Genomic DNA, 22188 nt, shown 5'->3' with positions numbered 1-22188 from the left:
CATATTTACAGTACTTTACATTACGGCTGACTGTCAAGTCATCTTTAGATGATATTACTATTATCACAAGTTACATTTACTTTACTTAAGTATTAATACATATTACAGTGCTTTACAATGGACTGTCATATCATCTTTATCATAATAATAATAATAATATTAATAATAATATTAATAATAATATTAATAATAATATTAATAATAATATTAATAATAATATTAATAATAATAGATTAGATTACATTACTATTACATTACATTTTACTATTGCTACATATTATCGGTATATTACTTTAGTATTTCTTCATATAGACATTACTATTACCACAAATTACATTACTTTACTTAAGTATTACTACATATTGCAGTACTCTACATTAGAGCTGACTGGCGTGTCATCTTTAGATGACATTACTATTACCACAAGTTACATTTACTTTACTTAAGTATTAATACATATTACAGTGCTTTACAATGGACTGTCATATCATCTTTATAATATAATAATAATAATAATAATAATAATAGATTAGATTACATGACTATTAGATTACATTTTACTATTGCTACTTATTACCGGTATATTACTTTAGTATTTCTTCATAATTCTTTACTTTATGTTGAACCCAAATGTTTGTTTATCATTGAATTACATTACTTTGCATTCCTATTACTACATATCGCATTACTGTACATTACAGCCAACGCTTGGCCCTGCTCTGACACTTGACTTTTACATTACAGTATAAATACTGTGCTTTATATTTATTATTAATTTACTTTATTACCTGACTGTTACTTTATAATACATTGCTATTTTTATGAGCACATACTTCATTATTATTACTCTGATACTATGACACTATACTTTTCGGCGTAACCCTATTCAGTACAAGAACTTATATTACATTGTTCTTATGATAACTACATTAAGATGACTTTGCATGCATGTCAAATTACATCACTGTACTTGTAGCAACTACATATTGCTATACTTACCTTACGTACCTTTTTACAATTTGTTCGAATCATTTAAAGTCACAAATATTTTGTTGTGTCATTTCAGAATAGCCATTCAACTTTATTGATTGATTATGTAATTGCGGCTTACTATATGAATATGATATTTATACACATGTTACATATAAGAAAGCGCTCTCTCGAAGCAGTTAGGCCTTTTGAATAAAGACCCCCTTTGTCTGCACATTTCTGTCGACACAAACCCCCAAAACTTATCTCCACAAGTCCCACAGACAGCTTGTGTTGGGCTTTTCTTTTCTTTTTTTCTTCCTCCATGGCGCACCCACACATTATGTTATTAGTTCTCATTTCTTCACTACTGTTTGATCCTTAAAATGACAAAGAAATGTGCTACAAATTGACTTTGCCTCCCAAATTTCTGCTCATATTTAACTCATTTTACATCCATTATCAAAACATTCATTCTCTGAAAAGATGCATTCATACACTGTCCGTGTGGGTGCGTGCGCGCGCGTGTAAAGTTTATCAAAGGAGACATGTCAATTAGCTGGGGGCTACACAAGGCAGAGCCAGAGTTCAAAGTTCAAGCTGGGGGTTATTCGTCAGCTGTCACTAACTATAAAAACTTACTGTGTTCCTCGACACACACACACACACACACACACACAGTCCCCGTGTGTGTGTTCGGCCTGACAAATGTGCATTTTTCCTGCTATGTAAACACCAATGATTCAGCGAGACTTTAAAGACGTACTCACATACATATACATACTTCCATATTATTTTTATATGCTTGAAAAATGACGAGCGCTTGCCTTGTAAAATCAACAAGATCATAAAAACAATGTTTAGTGGGTCAGCTTTGAAAGACAAACCAAAAGCTACAAAAACACTCTCGGGACCACAGACTGTGCGTGTGTGTGTGTGTGTGTGTGTATATATATATATATATATATATATATATATATCGGTATAGTGTTTTATGTAACCTTACATGCAGCAGACATGTTCTGTCCTCACTCTGAATGTAAACTTCCACTCATGCATTTAAAAAAAACAGGACATGTTTAATAGTTTTTGTGTTTGGGTGAACTATGATCAGCGAGTCCGCCGTTATTAAATATGTCAAATCAAATCAGCGTACATTATACATACCAGTATACATGCATATGCAAATATGCTCTTCTGTGTATCAATGGATGATCCCACAAGATCCCCTTTCAAGCGATTAATGTGGTTTTACATCAAGCTATTTGAGCATTTATTCCACATCCGTCTAAAATGGAAACTGGGGCCGATTAAGCTTTTGCCAATTGTACGATCATTTCAGGATAAACAAAAGGAGCCGCAAGTCCTTTTTATAGAAGGAATCCGGCGTTCAGACGAGCGTTTCCTCGATGCGATCACTGTCGTTTCTCTCGCAGTCTTGGCGCGCGCTCAAAACAAAGAACAAAGTACGACCGCAGACGTGGAGATTTAACGACCTCCTCAAATATTGCCCTGCACCCATCCTATGTGTGCACGTGTGTTTAAGTGATTATGTGCTCCTGTGTGTGCGTGTGTGTGGGTGTGTGTGGGTGTGTGTGGGTGTGTGAGAAAGAGAGAGAGAGAGAGAGAGAGAGAGAGAGAGAGAGAGAGAGAGAGAGAGAGAGAGAGAGAGAGAGAGAGAGAGAGAGAGAGAGTGTTAATGTGTGTTTAAATATGTGTGTCTTTGTCTTTGCTACATTTTGGGGCCCACACTCCCGTTTTTTTCCCCCGGCTTAACTACCATTGTGGGGACCGACTTGCCCTTGTGGGGACATTTTGGTGGGCCCCGCAAGTTCAGACATTCAAAACGGATTTGATTGTTTGTGACGTCACTTTAACGCGTGCAAAAAAGCCAACGCACCTGCGCTGTCAATATTTAATCGGTTCGCTGCCCGACTGGTTCCTCGCATGCTTGGCAGTCAAACGCCTCGACGGCTCCGCTGCCCCGTCGTCGGCTCCGCTCATGCTCAACTGGAAATACAGTGACAGTTAGTGTTCATTTTGTCAACGAAACACAAAAATATTTTCGTCAACACACAAAAATTAGACTAGACGAGACTAAAATCCTCATTAATAAACAATGACTGTGACTAAATCAGTATTTCGTCGACTAATGACTAAAAACTGGACTAAAATCTATGGACACTTGCTAAGAACAGTCTGTACAGTCAACCCTAAAGATCGGATTTGAGGAGGAATCCGATTGGAATCAGATATGCCTGCAGTCTGAACACAGCCTTAGAGGTTTGAATTGGATTTTGTTTGGAGTTAGATTTAGGGTTAGGCAATTAGTTGTGATGGTTAAGGTTCGGGTAAGGGGCTAGGGAATGCATGATGTCAATGAGATGTCCCCACTAAGATACAAAGACAAACATGTGTGTGATCACAGAGGACATGATTAGTTCCCTTCATTAGGCTAAGCGACCGGGCTCTGCTCCATGGCAAATATTGGACCATGGAAATGAACACACACACACACACACACACACACACACTTTGAGGCGACACACCTGAAACTCTGATCTAATGAACTCGCAATCCAGGACAGGACATTCCCCATTTATTCAGCAAATGGTTGTAGGCAAACACACACACACACACTAATGACCCACCCCATGCGCACACTTCACATGGAGTTGTCACCACACACACACACACACACACACAGACAGCCAAAGTAAACGGGGGCACGCGTTGCGGCTGGACGGCGGCTTTAATTATTTCCAGCGACTAATGAGCCTCGATCAGTTCCAGACAGACGCGCTCGCTGGCCCCGGCCGAGGTGCATCGCCGCTTCCGTCCGCAAACACCCACGCGACCACCGCAGATGCTGCCGCCGCATAGTTACCGGTAGCGAATGCCCCCCCCCCCCCCCCCCCCCCCCCCGCCATCAAGCTGCCATCTGTATTAATGCTAATGCTAGTTCTCTTAGCATGGCTACTTTGCCTGCTTCATGCTAATATGCGTCCAAGTATGTTTTCAGTCTCAGTTTAAAATCGCGACCAGCCTATCGGATTCTGTGTTTGCATCTGTGCCTTTTGGAACGTAACGCTATCTCCAGGGAGTGATTACACACTTGAAACACACACAATCGTGTGTGTGCTTAAGAGAAGCAACATGGTCACATTGCGGCAGCCGCGCACTCTAAGCTGGTCAGCAAAAGAATGCGCAAATACACACTTGTGCTCCCTCATTTACATGTGCTTACGTTGGCAACACAACCGCACACGCCGCACGCGGGCAAAAATGCACGCCATCTTCTTCCTGTCGCCCACACGTACATATGAACACACACACCCGCGTACACACACTAAGGGTCTAACAAAAAAAATGGGAAAATCTGTTTTGATTCGTTGAAACGAATCGTTGCATCCTTGAATCATTTCATGCGCCGTGTATTGAAAATGATATCAAACCATTTGTTCATTTTCTGGAGCGACGCACACCCCTAATAAACACACATTCTCATATGCGCGCACACAAACACGCACGAAGCATGTCACGATGTGCTATGCTAGCCAGGAAGAGGGTTTAATGCAGACAAAACGCCAGGCCACGCCCACAGAAAGCTGGCATTGATAGCGTCAGGCTAATGTGCGTGCGCTTCAGCTCATCTGCACGTACACACAAAAACAGACACGCTTGTATTGTTCACAAAAGTAGCAGTGTATTGAGAAAGGTCAAACACATAATATGTGTATTGTTTACATATAAACCCTGATTAAAATATGAGTTCCGTGATTTTGCTATTACAGTGAAAAGTCAAAAGAAAGCAGGTATCGGATACTCGTCGAGGCTCCTGATACCAGCCAGTGATAAAATCTCACATCACACACTCTAAAAACTGTTCAGGCAAAAATAACCCAACTCTGGGTCAAAAATTAGTCTTTTACTGTAAAACAACTCATAAATATTGGTCAGATCCTTTAAATGGGTCAAACAATTGGCTTATTTTGTATAAAACAATCCAGAAAGTTGGGTCAAATTGACCCATAAAATGGATCGGTCCATTTTTGATCCATAATTGAGTTACTTTGAACCCAACTGCTTTTAGAGTGCAGAAAAGTCAAAAGAAAGCAGGTATCGGGTACTCGTGGAGGCTCCTGATACCAGCCACTGATGCTTAGGGCAAAAAAATTCAAATAATAATCTGACATCAAATGAGTCCGCCTCGAATCAGAAATAAAGGTCTTTATTCATAATTGTTTTAATTCATAATTTTTATTTAATAGATCCCAAAACTACCAGAGGTATCAGTACTCGAAAGCAGCAGCTTTAGTGTACACTGTGTACACTTGTGTGTCTTTGTGTGCATGCGTGCTGACGGCCATGTTGACTGAAAATGACATCACGTGTGCTCAGGGCTCAGGTAACGACCAATCATGGCTCAGTCAATGTCGTACGACCAGACCCAGAAAACCGTGAGCCGTGATTGGTTGTTACCTGAGCTCTGATCACCTGTGATGTCATTTTCCGTCGATGGTACGTGACAAAATGTGTTTTTAAAGGTAAGAATTCTACATGAAAAATAATGAAGTCATCATATTTAAAAAAAAAAATCATAAAATACAATACTGTAGCATTTATGCTAACTCCTATTAGCACATCTATGGTGTTTTGCGTTTTATTTTGCATTAACTCATTCACTGCCATTGACGCCTATAAACGTCAAAAATTTATTTGAACTATTTCTATTAGTTACATTTTTTTCCCACTTTTGTTAACAACAGTATGAAAACCTAGACATTTTTTTTAATAATCTTTTTTTTTTTAAGAAGAGAAAAGATTGTTAAAAATTAGGGGCGGCAGGCAATAAAACATTTTTTATTGTAATTAATCGCATGACTTTGATAGTTAACTCACAATTAATCACAAATTGTATCTGTTCTAAATGTACAATAATTTTTTTCTAGGTTTTCATATTCTTGTTAACAAAAATGGGGAAAAAAATGTTAAACTAATAGAAATGGTTCAAATGAATTTTTGACGCCTATAGCCGTCAATGGCAGTGAATGAGTTCAGATGGTGGACTTTCATTAGACAGAATTACATGTTTTTATTGAACACATTTGTGTTTAAATACAAATTTTAATTCTCTTTTCACACCATGAAGCAAGCACACTTGCCATCTATTTGTAGAACTTTGCAAGTGAGTCTTTCCGTTTCAGTAATATAGGGACATTTTGTGAATTTTGTGAACAAATGTGAATATTCATCTACATTGTCGTGTTATTTCCAATAACATCAACATTCATGTCACAGGTCGTTCTCGCCAAAATAAGTACACACTACGAACAATGACCACAGGAAATGCTTATTTATAAAGTGTGCCGTCCCAAAGCCACGGTGCCCATTTAGAATGCGGCCTCGGCCATTTTTTCTGACGTCTCGTTGCCGACTCCATGTTGCCGTGTCGCTTTCACGCTGCAGTGGAAGTGGTGCAGACGGATTCTCTTCAAATGACTGAGTCCAGAGAGGCGGGCTGTAATTACGCCGCGTGTGCGGTTCTTTGTCAAATCGCTCCACCGACTGCACATTCCGGCATTTTGTGTATTTTTACAGCCCCGTAATGCTGCCGCTGCTTTGTCACTTAAACACACGCGCACGCTAACACACAGACAAAGTGATACACACCAGAGGTGGCAAAATCTCCTCGGTACTTAGGTAGAAGCACAGATACTTGTGTAAAAATAGAAGTACTGATTCAGCTCCTGTACAAAATGTTTTTTTTTGTTTTTGTTTTTGTTTTTTTCTGGAGAGCTCAGTATTGTTCATTCGGTAATTTTACCGATTTGACATGTCATCATCATTGTTATCTTTTTTTTATTTGTATTAATTTTTATTTTGTATGTGGGTGAGTATGTGCATGTGCGTGTGTATGTGTGAGTGTGTATTCATTAGTTCACCTAAAACCTATTAAAAATCTCAAACCGTTCACCTAAACCGAATACTTCAGAATCCAGCTAGAGTCGTGAGGTTGTCAGGAGACCCGAGGAAGGATCAAAGAAAAGAAAGGAAAGTGAAATCCAGCACCGACCAGACATTACCTTCTACCCACCGGGTTACCAACCAGAGTCTTTCACCAACCCCAGAAACATCTCAATTCCAACAAATTAGGGACAAAATGTTTTTTATGCAGCAGACCCCCTGCTAAAATCTGTTTATAATTGACAGAAGGGATAAAAATGTACTCTAGGAAAAGTGAGGATTAACATTCTATAAGTGTTTTCCTTGAAAAACGGAGGGAATATGAAAAATTGAATATTGAAAAAAAAAAAAAGTACTCTATATGGCTGTCCACTGTACATCTGTTGTGATAACTTCGCTGGCACACAGAAAAAAAAATGTTCTGTTTACTACACATCAACAGAAGTATTGTCAAGCAACTGAAGCCCACATGAGCAAGCACTAGGCGACAGATGTAAAGAAAAACTCCCACTTGGGAACACAAACCTCAAGTTGGAGACCCAAGACTCAATGGGGGTGGCTGTCTGCCGTTATATTTTTATTTGTTTCAAAAGATAATTTACAGAGTTTTAAAATGGTATAATTGTGGACAATTTGGTTAACAAGTTATGCTCTCTAAAATATGCGTGGGGGAGGAAAAAAAAAACTTGCCGTGGTCGGTTTGCTTCCCGTAAACATATTTTTTGCGGCTTGATCCAAAACTCAGAAGATCCTGACGACGATAGGCAGTGAAAACGTCAACTCTTGTGCTTTGACAAGATGGCCGCTACACCTGCTGGAGTGGCGAAGGAGATGGATTTTATTTCACATCGATATGTTTGATACGTTCAGTTAGTTGAGGTGCTTTATTTGTATGGAATGGCAGACTCACAACAAAACCGCACAAGCATCCGTGTGGCTTTCGGGCAGTAATTCTTAATTCCAAATCTCTTGTTTCTCCGAATCTGTTGCAAGTATTTATACTTTCTTACTTCCCATCAGTGATACACACACACACACACACATGAACACATTCTTTGATAATTTTTTCGAAGTGCTCTTCTCTTTGAATGAACACTGGTGCGCATCCCCTGCAGCAGACAGTCACGATGCGACTTTCACATGAAAGCCCGCTATGTTATGTGTGTGTATGTGAGGGTGTGTGTGTGTGTGTGTGTGTGTGTGTGTGTGTGTGTGTACGGACAGACAGCAATTAAGTGGGAACATCCCAGTGGGACCAGTACTGCCGACTCCATCAATCACGCCGCAAACCGCTGGAATGTCTGCAGGGATGTGCTGGCGTGTGCGCCGCACTCTCTCACTTTGTTGTCATCGCTCAGGAGAGTGCAAGTGTGCGTTTGATTTTTGGAACCGCACAACCTGACTGACGTCTGACGCTGCTGCACTGAAATGGGGTTTTTCAAGGGGGGTGTCTTGAAAAGGAATAAAAACTGAGCTTTTGGAAAGCAGGCTTTTTCAGTATAAGATAGATAGATAGATGGATGGATGGATGGATGGATGGATGGAGAGAGGGAGGGATGGAGGGACGGATGGAGGGAGGGAGGGAGGGAGGGAAGGAGGGACGGATGGATGGATAGATAGATAGATGGATGGAGAGAGGGAGGGAGGGATGGATGGATGGATAGGTAGCTGGATGGATGATAGATAGCTGGATGGATGGACGGACGGAGGGAGGGAGGGAGGGAGGGATGGATGGATAGATAGATGGATGGACTGAGGGAGGGAGAGACGGACGGACGGATGGATAGATAGATAGATAGATAGATACTATGGATGGATGAATGAATGGATGGATGGAGAGAGGGAGGGAGGGAGGGATGGATGGATGGATAGATAGCTGGATGGAGGGAGGGACGGACGGATGGATGGACGGACGGATGGCGGGAGGGAGGGAGGGATGGATGGATAAATAGATAGATAGCTGGATGGATGGACGGAGGGAGGGATGGATGGATAGATAGATAGATAGCTGGATGGATGGATGGAGGGAGGGACGGATGGATGGATGAATGGATGGATGGAGAGAGGGAGGAATAGATGGATGGATAGATAGCTGGATGGATGGACGGATGGAGGGAGGGATGGATGGATAAATAGATAGATCGATAGATAGATAGATACTATGGATGGATGAATGAATGGATGGATGGATGGAGAGAGGGAGGGATGGATAGATAGCTGGATGGAGGGAGGGAGGGAGGGACGGACGGATAAATAGATAGATAGATAGCTAGATGGATGGACGGAGGGAGGGATGGATGGATAGATACATAGATAGCTGGATGGATGGATGGAGGGAGGGTAGGAGGGAGGGAGGGACGGATGGATGGATGAATGGATGGATGGAGAGAGGGAGGAATGGATGGATGGATAGATAGCTGGATGGATGGATGGACGGACGGAGGGATAGAGGGAGGGGTGGATGGATAAATAGATAGATAGATACTATGGATGGATGGATGGATGAGAGAGAGAGAGAGAAACAAGCAGTGTGGTGAAGAGTACAATCTAACGTATTCATACATTCGAACATATTTAAATATGTTTAAACACACTCGCGAGTACGTTCAAACATACTTGTAGGCTACATGCTACAAACATGGCATATTTTTGCCACGGGGTATTACGCATGCGCAAATCAATACCCCGTTGCATTGTGGGGGGGAAACCATACACTGCAAACATTATAATAAATCATAAAAGTTATGAATAAACTTAATTTTAATTAATTCATTTTTTTAAATTAAATTTCCAAACGATTTTTACTCGTGCATTCGCAACACTCCATGACATTATGGGAAAATATGCCATGTTTGTAGCATGTAGCCTACAAGTACGTTTGAACATACTCGCCAGTCTTGCGTAAAACAGCACTGAAAAATGCAGAATTCATGATACACAATATAATTGTAATTATGTCGAATTGTTCTACACTTATAACATATTTTGTTGATATGTGTCATTTGTATTCACAATACTTGAAATGTGCTGATCATATCGTCACACGATGCAATATTAATATAATATAAACTGTGTGAAACAAGGTCACAGCGTCCAAGTGAGGACAGGACAAAAGTGTCTCTGTGACGGCTGTCCCGCTCTCAACGCCGGTCAACTTATTTTTGGAGCCGCGGGGCTCTCGTTTTAGTGCTGGAATACACTACTTGTGCTCATCACACCGCACGTACGCAACGTTGCTTTTATTGTGCGCGAGTGTGTGTGCATAGATATGTGTGTGCGCGTGTGTTTTAGGCTGAGTGTGGGGATATGAAGGGGTTAAAGCAGGGAAGTGCTGGAGCCAGAGAGATTGACCCAGACATGACCTGCCTATGAGAACATGGCTACTCGTACTCACACACACACGCACACACACACACACACAAAAAAAAAAATGGCGGAAAGAACAATTGCATCATGACTCGTCTTTAACGTCTACTACCACTAATAATATTAATTTCACTCCACACTCTCATTTGTCCGAATAAAGTACCATTCTTATTTCAACGCAATGTTGCAACAATATGATGTTTTTAAAAGCACAAAAAATCTCGGGGTTGCCAACAACTTCCTGGCATTTGGCCAATCAGATATCACCGTGTTGCTGCTTTGGAAGCACATTAGCCGTGAAAAACACTCCGCAATGGGCCAGATTCAGAAGCAGCCATGTGTGTGTGTGGGGGTGTGTGTGTGTTGTGGTGTTTTTTCTGGAAGTGGTAACGACTTGTACACGCCGACGCCGCTCTAAGAGTACCGCACTTAACCGTCATTAAGTCCTAAACGACGTCAGTTCAGTTCCACTGCGCCTCTGTTAGTGCGACTGAATGTTTAAGTTGGTGGAAAAATAACTTAAAGATTTCACACCGCAGGATAATCGCTCAGAATTGGCGTCGGAGACATCCAATAATCGGAACTTTGATGGGAAAGGGGGAATACGTTTTAAAAATCGGCCCAATTATCGATGTGTGTGCATTCATCTTAACTGGAAGCAGATGGCGAAAATGCAGCGAACTTCCTGATTGGCTTTCATTAAATGTTCGCTTACACTCAGATAGTCAGTCGACGTGGTGACCACACACTTTATGATTTGCCATCAAAAATATCGAATATTTAACATTTGCAATTTCATGTCATGGAGGACAAATCACTCGTTATACCCGATAAACTGGTCTTTACTGATTTTAAACGGAATTGTGAAATTGGGCTCGAATTTGAGCAATTTTGCACTCCACGGATTGGCCCATTTTGGTGCTGACCAGACACATAAGGATTTGCTATCATAAATATTAACCCCATAAAGCCAAACGTATCATATTAAATACAAGACATTTTGAGCCCTCTATTTCATGAGTGTAATATTTTTTTCCCCATTAAAACCCTGACGTATATGATCTGACACGTGCATTGCACGGATAATCCATTAGAGGGCAGTATCACCCATCTGATGGCTTTTCCAGCGACCTTGCAAGATCGCCCCAATTGAGAAAGGACAGACACCTATATTTATTAATAGAAGGAAATGTTCTTTCTGATTTTGGGAAATACTGATGTTTCATAAATCGGTTTATTATTATATTTTTCACAATTACAAATGTACAAATTTAAAGCATTGTAACCAGATGTATCAAATTTGACACAAATCAAAAGTCATGTGGAAGTTGATGTTCAAAATTATTATTATTTTTTTGTTTTTTGTTTTTTTATTTACAAAGAATCTGAATTTTTCAAACAAATAGTCTACAATAGAATGTTAACACGACTTGACTGAAAGTAATCTTCCTTGTCCATATTTTACTTTAATTGTACCTTGTCTACTCCATGACACCACAGCCTCTCAGTCCTTCATCTCCATGACAACCAATAACAGCTAACCTTTACGGATCACCACATAAAGCTGTCATCAGGCGGCCTCATTAGATTTTTCTTCGTCCACCTGTACAACACCCCCCCCCCCCCCCCAGCCTTCACGCAGCCTGCTGAGTGTTCACACACACACACATCTCCACGATCTTGGCGAACGCTCCCGACTCATCAAGTTGATCTCAAGTCAGGTGGAGACGATCCAACGTGAGCCAAACATGGCGTGAACACGATACAGACTCGAGCTGAGGTCATCTGGCCTTTACGCCTCCTCTCTCTGTCCCTCAATAAATAACCAAACGCAACACACACATTCGCCCACTCACTTTGACGTACGTGAAGGAGCATCCGCCGAGGGCCGTAAAAGCGTGAGATGAATGTGGCGGTGAGGTGAGGTGAGGTGAGAAGACAGCTGATAAGCGAGCATTAGTTGGTGATGTCATCGCGTCTGAGATCATTTTGACATATTTTACGACAAGCGCTCGTCCATGCAGCTGTGTGCACATGTGTGTGTGTGTTTTACTGGGGGGAAAATCTGAATTTTCTAATCCTGATCTCTAATAAAGTTACAAAGTAAAGGTGAAATCATAATATTTTATGTCTTTTAACATTATAAACTAGGGCCCAACCAGTTAATCAGCTGGACAATACAATACTGAAGCTCTTTTAGCTTTTTTTCTTCCAGCTTTGGAGGTAGTAACTGCGGCGGCAAAACAAATGTGTAAAAGGCTACAGCGGAAAGACAGAACACTGTTGTGAAGTCTGATTGTCTGCTACAGTCTCTTCTCCGGTGGTTGTTGGTAGGGCATCCTGGAATTTACGTGATTATGTAGTCTCTCGTACCCACTAATATTTCCCAAAAAGGAATGCGCCCAACGTGGGGCTCGAACCCACGACCCTGAGATTAAGAGTCTCATGCTCTACCGACTGAGCTAGCCGGGCTCTTAGGGATCTTTTCACATCACCTGTCAAAAGTGGGAACTCCGATCGGGGAGCACCCCTTATTGTGAGAGGTACCAAAACAAAATGTAAATAACATAAGGAGCCCATTTTTTCTTCCAGCTTTGGAGGTAGTAACTGTGGCGGCAAAGCAAATGTGTAAAAGGCTACAGCGGAAAGACATAACACTGTTGTGAAGTCTGATTGTCTGCTACAGTCTTTTCTCCGATGGTTGTTGGTAAGGGATCCTGGAATTTACGTGATTATGTAATCTCTCATACGCACTAATGTTTCCCAAAAGGCATTCGCCCAACGTGGGGCTCGAACCCACGACCCTGAGATTAAGAGTCTCATGCTCTACCGACTGAGCTAGCCGGGCTCTTAGGAGTCTTTTTACATCACCTGTCAAAAGTGGCACCTCCGATCGGGGAGCACCCCTTATTGTTGGAGGTACCAAAACAAAATGTAAATAACATAAGGAGCCCATTTTTTCTTCCAGCTTTGGAGGTAGTAACTGGCGGCTAAGCGAATGTGTGAAATGGGACAGCGGAAAGATAGAACACTGTTGTGAAGTCTGATTGTCTGCTACAGTCTCTTCTCCGGTGGTTGTTGGAGGGCATCCTGGAATTTACGTGATTATGTAGTCTCTTGTACCCACTAATGTTTCCCAAAAGGCATCTGCCCAACGTGGGGCACGAACCCACGACCCTGAGATTAAGAGTCTCATGCTCTACCGACTGAGCTAGCCGGGCTCTCGGGAGGATTGTTACATCACCTGTCAAAAGTGGCAACTCCGATCGGGGAGCACCCCGTATTGTCGAGAGGTACCAACACAGAATACAAATAACGAAGGCAGCCCATTTTTTCTTCCAGCTTTGGAAGTAGTAACTGGCGGCTAAGCGAATGTGTGAAATGGGACAGCGGAACGATAGAACACTGTTATGAAGTCTGATTGTCTGCTACAGTCTCTTCTCCGGTGGTTGTTGGAGGGCATCCTGGAGTTTACGTGATTAGGAGGTTTGTTACATCACCTGTCAAAAGTGGCAACTCCGATCGGGGAGCACCCTGTATTGTCGAGAGGTACCAACACAAAATGTAAATAACATAGGGAGCCCATTTTTTCTTCCAGCTTTGGAGGTAGTAACTGGTGGCTAAGCAAATGTGTGAAATGGGACAGCGGAAAGATAGAACACTGTTGTGAAGTCTGATTGTCTGCTACAGTCTCTTCTCCGGTGGTTGTTGGAGGGCATCCTGGAATTTACGTGATTATGTAGTCTCTTGTACCCACTTAAGTTTCCCAAAAGGGATTCGCCCAACGTGGGGCTCGAACCCACGACCCTGAGATTAAGAGTCTCATGCTCTACCGACTGAGCTAGCCGGGCTCTCAGGAGGTTTGTTACATCACCTGTCAAAAGTGGCAACTCCGATCGGGGAGCACCCCGTATTGTCGAGAGGTACCAACACAGAATACAAATAACGAAGGCAGCCCATTTTTTCTTCCAGCTTTGGAAGTAGTAACTGGCGGCTAAGCGAATGTGTGAAATGGGACAGCGGAAAGATAGAACACTGTTGTGAAGTCTGATTGTCTGCTACAGTCTCTTCTCCGGTGGTTGTTGGAGGGCATCCTGGAATTTACGTGATTATGTAGTCTCTTGTACCCACTTAAGTTTCCCAAAAGGGATTCGCCCAACGTGGGGCTCGAACCCACGACCCTGAGATTAAGAGTCTCATGCTCTACCGACTGAGCTAGCCGGGCTCTTAGGAGGCTTGTTACATCACCTGTCAAAAGTGGCAACTCCGATCGGGGAGCACCCCGTATTGTCGAGAGGTACCAACACAAAATGTAAATAACATAGGGAGCCCATTTTTTCTTCCAGCTTTGGAGGTAGTAACTGGCGGCTAAGCGAATGTGTGAAATGGGACAGCGGAAAGATAGAACACTGTTGTGAAGTCTGACTGTCTGCTACAGTCTCTTCTCCGGTGGTTGTTGGAGGGCATCCTGGAATTTACGTGATTATGTAGTCTCTTGTACCCACTTAAGTTTCCCAAAAGGGATTCGCCCAACGTGGGGCTCGAACCCACGACCCTGAGATTAAGAGTCTCATGCTCTACCGACTGAGCTAGCCGGGCTCTCGGGAGGATTGTTACATCACCTGTCAAAAGTGGCAACTCCGATCGGGGAGCACCCCGTATTGTCGAGAGGTACCAACACAGAATACAAATAACGAAGGCAGACCATTTTTTCTTCCAGCTTTGGAAGTAGTAACTGCCGGCTAAGCGAATGTGTGAAATGGGACAGCGGAACGATAGAACACTGTTATGAAGTCTGATTGTCTGCTACAGTCTCTTCTCCGGTGGTTGTTGGAGGGCATCCTGGAGTTTACGTGATTAGGAGGTTTGTTACATCACCTGTCAAAAGTGGCAACTCCGATCGGGGAGCACCCTGTATTGTCGAGAGGTACCAACACAAAATGTAAATAACATAGGGAGCCCATTTTTTCTTCCAGCTTTGGAGGTAGTAACTGGCGGCAAAGCAAATGTGTAAAAGGGTACAGCAGAATGACAGAACACTGTTGTGAAGTCTGATTGTCTGCTACAGTCTCTTCTACGGTGGTTGTTGGTAGGGCATCATGGAATTTACCAGATTATGTCGTCTGTAGTACCCACTAATGTTTCCCAAAAGGCATCCGCCCAACGTGGGGCTCGAACCCACGACCCTGAGATTAAGAGTCTCATGCTCTACCGACTGAGCTAGCCGGGCTCTCAGGAGGTTTGTTACATCACCTGTCAAAAGTGGTAACTCCGATCGGGGAGCACCCCGTATTGTCGAGAGGTACCAACACAGAATACAAATAACGAAGGCAGCCCATTTTTTCTTCCAGCTTTGGAAGTAGTAACTGGCGGCTAAGCGAATGTGTGAAATGGGACAGCGGAAAGATAGAACACTGTTGTGAAGTCTGATTGTCTGCTACAGTCTCTTCTCCGGTGGTTGTTGGAGGGCATCCTGGAATTTACGTGATTATGTAGTCTCTTGTACCCACTTAAGTTTCCCAAAAGGGATTCGCCCAACGTGGGGCTCGAACCCACGACCCTGAGATTAAGAGTCTCATGCTCTACCGACTGAGCTAGCCGGGCTCTCGGGAGGATTGTTACATCACCTGTCAAAAGTGGCAACTCCGATCGGGGAGCACCCCGTATTGTCGAGAGGTACCAACACAGAATGTAAGTAACGAAGGCAGCCACATTTTTTCTTCCAATTTTGGAGGTAGTAACTGTGGCGGCAAAACAAATGTGTAAAAGGGTACAGGAGAATGACAGAACACTGTTGTGAAGTCTGATTGTCTGCTACAGTCTCTTCTACGGTGGTTGTTGGTAGGGCATCATGGAATTTACCAGATTATGTCGTCTGTAGTACCCACTAATGTTTCCCAAAAGGCATCCGCCCAACGTGGGGCTCGAACCCACGACCCTGAGACTAAGAGTCTCATGCTCTACCGACTGAATTAGCCGGGCTCTTAGGAGGTTTGTCACATCACCTGTCAAAAGTGGCAACTCCGATCGGGGAGCACCCCGTATTGTCGAGAGGTACCAACACAAAATGTAAATAACATAGGGAGCCCATTTTTTCTTCCAGCTTTGGAGGTAGTAACTGGCGGCTAAGCGAATGTGTGAAATGGGACAGCGGAAAGATAGAACACTGTTGTGAAGTCTGACTGTCTGCTACAGTCTCTTCTCCGGTGGTTGTTGGAGGGCATCCTGGAATTTACGTGATTATGTAGTCTCTTGTACCCACTTAATTTTCCCAAAAGGGATTCGCCCAACGTGGGGCTCGAACCCACGACCCTGAGATTAAGAGTCTCATGCTCTACCGACTGAGCTAGCCGGGCTCTCGGGAGGATTGTTACATCACCTGTCAAAAGTGGCAACTCCGATCGGGGAGCACCCCGTATTGTCGAGAGGTACCAACACAGAATACAAATAACGAAGGCAGACCATTTTTTCTTCCAGCTTTGGAAGTAGTAACTGCCGGCTAAGCGAATGTGTGAAATGGGACAGCGGAACGATAGAACACTGTTATGAAGTCTGATTGTCTGCTACAGTCTCTTCTCCGGTGGTTGTTGGAGGGCATCCTGGAGTTTACGTGATTAGGAGGTTTGTTACATCACCTGTCAAAAGTGGCAACTCCGATCGGGGAGCACCCTGTATTGTCGAGAGGTACCAACACAAAATGTAAATAAAATAGGGAGCCCATTTTTTCTTCCAGCTTTGGAGGTAGTAACTGGCGGCTAAGCGAATGTGTGAAATGGGACAGCGGAAAGATAGAACACTGTTGTGAAGTCTGATTGTCTGCTACAGTCTCTTCTCCGGTGGTTGTTGGAGGGCATCCTGGAATTTACGTGATTATGTAGTCTCTTGTACCCACTTAATTTTCCCAAAAGGGATTCGCCCAATGTGGGGCTCGAACCCACGACCCTGAGATTAAGAGTCTCATGCTCTACCGACTGAGCTAGCCGGGCTCTCAGGAGGTTTGTTACATCACCTGTCAAAAGTGGCAACTCCGATCGGGGAGCACCCCGTATTGTCGAGAGGTACCAACACAGAATACAAATAACGAAGGCAGCCCATTTTTTCTTCCAGCTTTGGAAGTAGTAGCTGGCGGCTAAGCGAATGTGTGAAATGGGACAGCGGAAAGATAGAACACTGTTGTGAAGTCTGATTGTCTGCTACAGTCTCTTCTCCGGTGGTTGTTGGAGGGCATCCTGGAATTTACGTGATTATGTAGTCTCTTGTACCCACTTAAGTTTCCCAAAAGGGATTCGCCCAACGTGGGGCTCGAACCCACGACCCTGAGATTAAGAGTCTCATGCTCTACCGACTGAGCTAGCCGGGCTCTGGGGAGGATTGTTACATCACCTGTCAAAAGTGGCAACTCCGATCGGGGAGCACCCCGTATTGTCGAGAGGTACCAACACAGAATGTAAGTAACGAAGGCAGCCACATTTTTTCTTCCAATTTTGGAGGTAGTAACTGTGGCGGCAAAGCAAATGTGTAAAAGGGTACAGCAGAATGACAGAACACTGTTGTGAAGTCTGATTGTCTGCTACAGTCTCTTCTACGGTGGTTGTTGGTAGGGCATCATGGAATTTACCAGATTATGTCGTCTGTAGTACCCACTAATGTTTCCCAAAAGGCATCCGCCCAACGTGGGGCTCGAACCCACGACCCTGAGATTAAGAGTCTCATGCTCTACCGACTGAGCTAGCCGGGCTCTCAGGAGGTTTGTTACATCACCTGTCAAAAGTGGCAACTCCGATCGGGGAGCACCCCGTATTGTCGAGAGGTACCAACACAGAATGTAAGTAACGAAGGCAGCCACATTTTTTCTTCCAATTTTGGAGGTAGTAACTGTGGCGGCAAAGCAAATGTGTAAAAGGGTACAGCAGAATGACAGAACACTGTTGTGAAGTCTGATTGTCTGCTACAGTCTCTTCTACGGTGGTTGTTGGTAGGGCATCATGGAATTTACCAGATTATGTCGTCTGTAGTACCCACTAATGTTTCCCAAAAGGCATCCGCCCAACGTGGGGCTCGAACCCACGACCCTGAGATTAAGAGTCTCATGCTCTACCGACTGAGCTAGCCGGGCTCTCTGGAGGTTTGTTACATCACCTGTCAAAAGTGGCAACTCCGATCGGGGAGCACCCCGTATTGTCGAGAGGTACCAACACAGAATACAAATAACGAAGGCAGCCCATTTTTTCTTCCAGCTTTGGAAGTAGTAACTGGCGGCTAAGCGAATGTGTGAAATGGGACAGCGGAAAGATAGAACACTGTTGTGAAGTCTGATTGTCTGCTACAGTCTCTTCTCCGGTGGTTGTTGGAGGGCATCCTGGAATTTACGTGATTATGTAGTCTCTTGTACCCACTTAAGTTTCCCAAAAGGGATTCGCCCAACGTGGGGCTCGAACCCACGACCCTGAGATTAAGGGTCTCATGCTCTACCGACTGAGATAGCCGGGCTCTCAGGAGGTTTGTTACATCACCTGTCAAAAGTGGCAACTCCGATCGGGGAGCACCCCGTATTTTCGAGAGGTACCAACACAGAATACAAATAACGAAGGCAGCCCATTTTTTCTTCCAGCTTTGGAAGTAGTAACTGGCGGCTAAGCGAATGTGTGAAATGGGACAGCGGAAAGATAGAACACTGTTGTGAAGTCTGATTGTCTGCTACAGTCTCTTCTCCGGTGGTTGTTGGAGGGCATCCTGGAATTTACGTGATTATGTAGTCTCTTGTACCCACTTAAGTTTCCCAAAAGGGATTCGCCCAACGTGGGGCTCGAACCCACGACCCTGAGATTAAGAGTCTCATGCTCTACCGACTGAGCTAGCCGGGCTCTTAGGAGCTTTGTTACATCACCTGTCAAAAGTGGCAACTCCGATCGGGGAGCACCCCGTATTGTCGAGAGGTACCAACACAAAATGTAAATAACATAGGGAGCCCATTTTTTCTTCCAGCTTTGGAGGTAGTAACTGGCGGCTAAGCGAATGTGTGAAATGGGACAGCGGAAAGATAGAACACTGTTGTGAAGTCTGACTGTCTGCTACAGTCTCTTCTCCGGTGGTTGTTGGAGGGCATCCTGGAATTTACGTGATTATGTAGTCTCTTGTACCCACTTAAGTTTCCCAAAAGGGATTCGCCCAACGTGGGGCTCGAACCCACGACCCTGAGATTAAGAGTCTCATGCTCTACCGACTGAGCTAGCCGGGCTCTCGGGAGGATTGTTACATCACCTGTCAAAAGTGGCAACTCCGATCGGGGAGCACCCCGTATTGTCGAGAGGTACCAACACAGAATACAAATAACGAAGGCAGACCATTTTTTCTTCCAGCTTTGGAAGTAGTAACTGCCGGCTAAGCGAATGTGTGAAATGGGACAGCGGAACGATAGAACACTGTTATGAAGTCTGATTGTCTGCTACAGTCTCTTCTCCGGTGGTTGTTGGAGGGCATCCTGGAGTTTACGTGATTAGGAGGTTTGTTACATCACCTGTCAAAAGTGGCAACTCCGATCGGGGAGCACCCTGTATTGTCGAGAGGTACCAACACAAAATGTAAATAACATAGGGAGCCCATTTTTTCTTCCAGCTTTGGAGGTAGTAACTGGCGGCTAAGCGAATGTGTGAAATGGGACAGCGGAAAGATAGAACACTGTTGTGAAGTCTGATTGTCTGCTACAGTCTCTTCTCCGGTGGTTGTTGGAGGGCATCCTGGAATTTACGTGATTATGTAGTCTCTTGTACCCACTTAAGTTTCCCAAAAGGGATTCGCCCAAAGTGGGGCTCGAACCCACGACCCTGAGATTAAGAGTCTCATGCTCTACCGACTGAGCTAGCCGGGCTCTGGGGAGGATTGTTACATCACCTGTCAAAAGTGGCAACTCCGATCGGGGAGCACCCCGTATTGTCGAGAGGTACCAACACAGAATGTAAGTAACGAAGGCAGCCACATTTTTTCTTCCAATTTTGGAGGTAGTAACTGTGGCGGCAAAGCAAATGTGTAAAAGGGTACAGCAGAATGACAGAACACTGTTGTGAAGTCTGATTGTCTGCTACAGTCTCTTCTACGGTGGTTGTTGGTAGGGCATCATGGAATTTACCAGATTATGTCGTCTGTAGTACCCACTAATGTTTCCCAAAAGGCATCCGCCCAACGTGGGGCTCGAACCCACGACCCTGAGATTAAGAGTCTCATGCTCTACCGACTGAGCTAGCCGGGCTCTCAGGAGGTTTGTTACATCACCTGTCAAAAGTGGCAACTCCGATCGGGGAGCACCCCGTATTGTCGAGAGGTACCAACACAGAATGTAAGTAACGAAGGCAGCCACATTTTTTCTTCCAATTTTGGAGGTAGTAACTGTGGCGGCAAAGCAAATGTGTAAAAGGGTACAGCAGAATGACAGAACACTGTTGTGAAGTCTGATTGTCTGCTACAGTCTCTTCTACGGTGGTTGTTGGTAGGGCATCATGGAATTTACCAGATTATGTCGTCTGTAGTACCCACTAATGTTTCCCAAAAGGCATCCGCCCAACGTGGGGCTCGAACCCACGACCCTGAGATTAAGAGTCTCATGCTCTACCGACTGAGCTAGCCGGGCTCTCTGGAGGTTTGTTACATCACCTGTCAAAAGTGGCAACTCCGATCGGGGAGCACCCCGTATTGTCGAGAGGTACCAACACAGAATACAAATAACGAAGGCAGCCCATTTTTTCTTCCAGCTTTGGAAGTAGTAACTGGCGGCTAAGCGAATGTGTGAAATGGGACAGCGGAAAGATAGAACACTGTTGTGAAGTCTGATTGTCTGCTACAGTCTCTTCTCCGGTGGTTGTTGGAGGGCATCCTGGAATTTACGTGATTATGTAGTCTCTTGTACCCACTTAAGTTTCCCAAAAGGGATTCGCCCAACGTGGGGCTCGAACCCACGACCCTGAGATTAAGGGTCTCATGCTCTACCGACTGAGATAGCCGGGCTCTCAGGAGGTTTGTTACATCACCTGTCAAAAGTAGCAACTCCGATCGGGGAGCACCCCGTATTTTCGAGAGGTACCAACACAGAATACAAATAACGAAGGTAGCCCATTTTTTCTTCCAGCTTTGGAAGTAGTAACTGGCGGCTAAGCGAATGTGTGAAATGGGACAGCGGAAAGATAGAACACTGTTGTGAAGTCTGATTGTCTGCTACAGTCTCTTCTCCGGTGGTTGTTGGAGGGCATCCTGGAATTTACGTGATTATGTAGTCTCTTGTACCCACTTAAGTTTCCCAAAAGGGATTCGCCCAACGTGGGGCTCGAACCCACGACCCTGAGATTAAGAGTCTCATGCTCTACCGACTGAGCTAGCCGGGCTCTCGGGAGGATTGTTACATCACCTGTCAAAAGTGGCAACTCCGATCGGGGAGCACCCCGTATTGTCGAGAGGTACCAACACAGAATACAAATAACGAAGGCAGACCATTTTTTCTTCCAGCTTTGGAAGTAGTAACTGCCGGCTAAGCGAATGTGTGAAATGGGACAGCGGAACGATAGAACACTGTTATGAAGTCTGATTGTCTGCTACAGTCTCTTCTCCGGTGGTTGTTGGAGGGCATCCTGGAGTTTACGTGATTAGGAGGTTTGTTACATCACCTGTCAAAAGTGGCAACTCCGATCGGGGAGCACCCTGTATTGTCGAGAGGTACCAACACAAAATGTAAATAAAATAGGGAGCCCATTTTTTCTTCCAGCTTTGGAGGTAGTAACTGGCGGCTAAGCGAATGTGTGAAATGGGACAGCGGAAAGATAGAACACTGTTGTGAAGTCTGATTGTCTGCTACAGTCTCTTCTCCGGTGGTTGTTGGAGGGCATCCTGGAATTTACGTGA

General features: G+C 44.1%; 1 protein-coding gene and 21 non-coding genes across 23 annotated transcripts in view; 1 reads left to right on the top strand and 21 right to left on the bottom strand.

Moving 5' to 3' along the window:
- bbs9 (Bardet-Biedl syndrome 9) overlaps nt 1-22188 on the top strand; it is a 108188-nt gene that overhangs the window by 66201 nt on the left and 19799 nt on the right. The window lies entirely within an intron of this gene.
- trnak-cuu (transfer RNA lysine (anticodon CUU)) lies at nt 12702-12774 on the bottom strand. Its single transcript has one exon. It is a non-coding gene; the product is annotated as a tRNA-Lys (tRNA).
- Nucleotides 13078-13150, bottom strand: trnak-cuu (transfer RNA lysine (anticodon CUU)). Its single transcript has one exon. It is a non-coding gene; the product is annotated as a tRNA-Lys (tRNA).
- On the bottom strand, nt 13451-13523 carry trnak-cuu (transfer RNA lysine (anticodon CUU)). Its single transcript has one exon. It is a non-coding gene; the product is annotated as a tRNA-Lys (tRNA).
- trnak-cuu (transfer RNA lysine (anticodon CUU)) lies at nt 14081-14153 on the bottom strand. Its single transcript has one exon. It is a non-coding gene; the product is annotated as a tRNA-Lys (tRNA).
- Nucleotides 14455-14527, bottom strand: trnak-cuu (transfer RNA lysine (anticodon CUU)). Its single transcript has one exon. It is a non-coding gene; the product is annotated as a tRNA-Lys (tRNA).
- On the bottom strand, nt 14829-14901 carry trnak-cuu (transfer RNA lysine (anticodon CUU)). Its single transcript has one exon. It is a non-coding gene; the product is annotated as a tRNA-Lys (tRNA).
- trnak-cuu (transfer RNA lysine (anticodon CUU)) lies at nt 15460-15532 on the bottom strand. Its single transcript has one exon. It is a non-coding gene; the product is annotated as a tRNA-Lys (tRNA).
- On the bottom strand, nt 15834-15906 carry trnak-cuu (transfer RNA lysine (anticodon CUU)). The gene has a single exon. It is a non-coding gene; the product is annotated as a tRNA-Lys (tRNA).
- On the bottom strand, nt 16586-16658 carry trnak-cuu (transfer RNA lysine (anticodon CUU)). The gene has a single exon. It is a non-coding gene; the product is annotated as a tRNA-Lys (tRNA).
- Nucleotides 17216-17288, bottom strand: trnak-cuu (transfer RNA lysine (anticodon CUU)). The gene has a single exon. It is a non-coding gene; the product is annotated as a tRNA-Lys (tRNA).
- trnak-cuu (transfer RNA lysine (anticodon CUU)) lies at nt 17590-17662 on the bottom strand. Its single transcript has one exon. It is a non-coding gene; the product is annotated as a tRNA-Lys (tRNA).
- trnak-cuu (transfer RNA lysine (anticodon CUU)) lies at nt 17968-18040 on the bottom strand. The gene has a single exon. It is a non-coding gene; the product is annotated as a tRNA-Lys (tRNA).
- Nucleotides 18346-18418, bottom strand: trnak-cuu (transfer RNA lysine (anticodon CUU)). Its single transcript has one exon. It is a non-coding gene; the product is annotated as a tRNA-Lys (tRNA).
- trnak-cuu (transfer RNA lysine (anticodon CUU)) lies at nt 18720-18792 on the bottom strand. The gene has a single exon. It is a non-coding gene; the product is annotated as a tRNA-Lys (tRNA).
- trnak-cuu (transfer RNA lysine (anticodon CUU)) lies at nt 19094-19166 on the bottom strand. The gene has a single exon. It is a non-coding gene; the product is annotated as a tRNA-Lys (tRNA).
- Nucleotides 19468-19540, bottom strand: trnak-cuu (transfer RNA lysine (anticodon CUU)). Its single transcript has one exon. It is a non-coding gene; the product is annotated as a tRNA-Lys (tRNA).
- trnak-cuu (transfer RNA lysine (anticodon CUU)) lies at nt 20098-20170 on the bottom strand. Its single transcript has one exon. It is a non-coding gene; the product is annotated as a tRNA-Lys (tRNA).
- trnak-cuu (transfer RNA lysine (anticodon CUU)) lies at nt 20476-20548 on the bottom strand. Its single transcript has one exon. It is a non-coding gene; the product is annotated as a tRNA-Lys (tRNA).
- Nucleotides 20854-20926, bottom strand: trnak-cuu (transfer RNA lysine (anticodon CUU)). The gene has a single exon. It is a non-coding gene; the product is annotated as a tRNA-Lys (tRNA).
- On the bottom strand, nt 21228-21300 carry trnak-cuu (transfer RNA lysine (anticodon CUU)). The gene has a single exon. It is a non-coding gene; the product is annotated as a tRNA-Lys (tRNA).
- On the bottom strand, nt 21602-21674 carry trnak-cuu (transfer RNA lysine (anticodon CUU)). Its single transcript has one exon. It is a non-coding gene; the product is annotated as a tRNA-Lys (tRNA).

This window comes from Leptonotus elevatus, chromosome 6 (assembly GCF_054856555.1).
Source record: "Leptonotus elevatus isolate MCC_2025b chromosome 6, RoL_Lele_1.0, whole genome shotgun sequence".
Taxonomy (NCBI): Eukaryota; Metazoa; Chordata; class Actinopteri; order Syngnathiformes; family Syngnathidae; genus Leptonotus; species Leptonotus elevatus.
This window is presented reverse-complemented; position numbering and strand designations above follow the sequence as displayed.